General features: G+C 40.2%; 1 pseudogene; it reads left to right on the top strand.

Moving 5' to 3' along the window:
* The first annotated feature begins 2,045 nt into the window (after positions 1–2,045).
* On the top strand, positions 2,046–2,324 carry LOC126956214 (HIG1 domain family member 1A, mitochondrial-like; annotated as a pseudogene).
* Positions 2,325–2,758: the final 434 nt, after the last annotated feature.

Raw genomic sequence — 2,758 nt, 5'->3', positions numbered from 1 at the left:
CCTAAAATTTGTTGTCATTCCTATTTTTCAACCATCTTATTCACAAGAATATTTTCTGTGCCAAAGTCCTTGGAGAAAAAAACTATTATGTCTATAGCTTTCCTATAATCATATCAACTTAGCAATGCTATGAAAAAAAGAAATGAGTTTTATGTGCCATGACTTATACTCAATGAACAAATCACACCAGTTAATCCAAGTTTTTGGAAGGTGGAACATACATTTTTAAATGAATAAATACAAATGTAATAACATGTAGGCTAAGTGAAAAACTAAGAAAAGACATTATTAGAACTTGGAATTTTATAAATGCTTGTTGAACGTAATAGAAAATTTAACTTACTAGAGTCAACTGAATGAATTACCTAATTATTTTTATTTACTTTGTATCTGCATATATTTTCTCTTACCAATTGGATTGTACTCTAATTATAATTCTTTTGTTCCTCATTCCTACTTCTATCCCCATTATCTAGTGTAATACCAGGTGCATTGTAAGAACTCAATCGTTGGTTGATTTGCTTTCTACCAGTGACATCAGTGAAATGCTTTATTCATTCCTTCAGTAAATATTTATTTATTTATTTATTTATATTTTTTATTTTTGAGACAGAGTCTCACTCTGTCACGCAGGCTGAAGTGCAGTGGCATGATCTTGGCTCACTGCAACCTCCGCCTCCTGGGTTCAAGCAATTCTCCTACCTCAGCCTCCCTAGTAGCTGGAATTACAGGCACCCACCACCTTGCCCGGCTAATTTTGTATTTTAGTAGAGGTGGGGTTTCACCATGTTGGCCAGGCTGGTCTTGAACTCCTGACCTCAAGCAATCCACCCACTTCAGCCTCCCAAAGTACTGGGATTATAGGTGTGAGCCACTGCGCCAGGCCAGTAAATATTTATTGAACCCTTAATTTATTCTAGGCATTGTACTGGGAACTGGGCTACCTTAGCACAATGCTCCGAAGTTGCTGTCAGTCCAATACAGAACTGGTGAGCAGACATCCAGACAAGTGGATAGGCACTTAGAATCCCATATATTAAAAAGCTAGTAAGAGATGGATTTCCTTTACTTTTAAAGGCCGATTCTAAATCTAAGAGACCATTCTAAAGCTAAGGGAAAAATCTCCTTGGCAGCATATATCCACCGAATATTTGAGTCACAATATATTGACAGATTAATTTAAATATGATCTTTTACCTGGATGATAATGTCTACCTTCTGCTGCCCCATGAGGTAGGAAAGCATTTTATCACATAAAAAAGTTATTGGTGGGGCATGGTGGCTCACTGCTATAATTCCAGCACTTTGGGAGGCCAAGGCAGTGGGTCATTTGAGGTCAGGAGTTCGAGACCAGCATGACCAACATGATGAAACCCCAACTCAACTAAAAATACAAAAATTAGCCAGGAGGTGGGCACACGCCTGTAATCTCAGCTACTCGGGAGGCTGAGGCATGATCACCTGAACCCGGGAGGCGGAGGTTGCAGTGAGCTGAGATCACGCCACCGCACTCCAGCCTGGGTGACAGAAAGAGACTCTGTCTCAAAAAAAAAATTTTTTTTAAGTTATTGATCTTTTTAATCTGTTAGGAAATAGAAATTGGTGGTGACAAAAGAGTATGTAAGAGATTGCCTGAAACTTTTTAAAAAATATAATCTGGCCGGGCGCGGTGGCTCAAGCCTGTAATCCCAGCACTTTGGGAGGCCGAGACGGGCGGATCACAAGGTCAGGAGATCGAGACCATCCTGGCTAACATGGTGAAACCCCGTCTCTACTAAAAATACAAAAAAACTAGCCGGGCGAGGTGGCGGGCGCCTGTAGTCCCAGCTACTCGGGAAGCTGAGGCAGGAGAATGGCGTAAACCCGGGAGGCGGAGCTTGCAGTGAGCTGAGATCCGGCCACTGCACTCCAGCCTGGGCAACAGAGCAAGACTCCGTCTCAAAAAAAAAAAAAATATAAATATATATATATATAATCTATGAATATAAAAAAAATGGGCTTGTGAGGGGTTTTCTCACTCTAGGGAGATTTTTCGAGCTATCACTATGTCAACAGAAACAGATGTTTCCCTTTCTTCATATGATGATCAGGCATCCAAACTTACTTGAAAAGCTAGAGAGGCACCATTTGTCTGTATTGTAATGGCAGGTTTTGTAGCAATCGTTGCATATGGATTATACAGACTGAAGAGCAGGGGAAATAATAAAATGTCCCTTCATCTGAACCACATGCGTGTGGCAGCCCAAGGCTTTGTTGTAGGATCAATGACTGTTGGTATGGGTTATTCCATGTATTGGGAATTGTGGGCAAAACCTAAGCTTTAGAAGAAGAGATACTGTCTTGATCTTGTTGGAGGAGCTCGCTTCAGTTAAACGTCTCATTATCGAAGTTACATATTAATGTTGAAAATAAACTATTTGAGTAGGTTCAGATGATGATAACATGGTATTTTGAATATCGGCTTCCTTTCTTTAGGCTTGATTTGCCTGTGACTGAATTACTAGTAATCACTGGTTTACTAACGAAGTCATTTGGGGGAGTCAAGTTAACACAAAAGAAACGTGTCACCTAAATCCACTTGGTGGCGTTGAAATGTCCAGCTTCTTAAACTGTTTAGATGAAATTAGTTCTAAAGAGGATAGCAGACCAACCCTGAAGTACTCCCAGTTTGCTGCAGAAGCTCGCATATTTTGGATGTTATATGAGTCTTATTTGCCCCAGTTAATTTAACTTTTTTCTGCCTGTCGTGTGGACTGGC

This window comes from Macaca thibetana, chromosome 1, assembly GCF_024542745.1.
Source record: "Macaca thibetana thibetana isolate TM-01 chromosome 1, ASM2454274v1, whole genome shotgun sequence".
In the NCBI taxonomy this organism is placed as follows: domain Eukaryota; kingdom Metazoa; phylum Chordata; class Mammalia; order Primates; family Cercopithecidae; genus Macaca; species Macaca thibetana.
The sequence above is the reverse complement of the archived record's forward strand: the minus strand, read 5'-3'. Positions and strand labels throughout refer to the sequence as shown.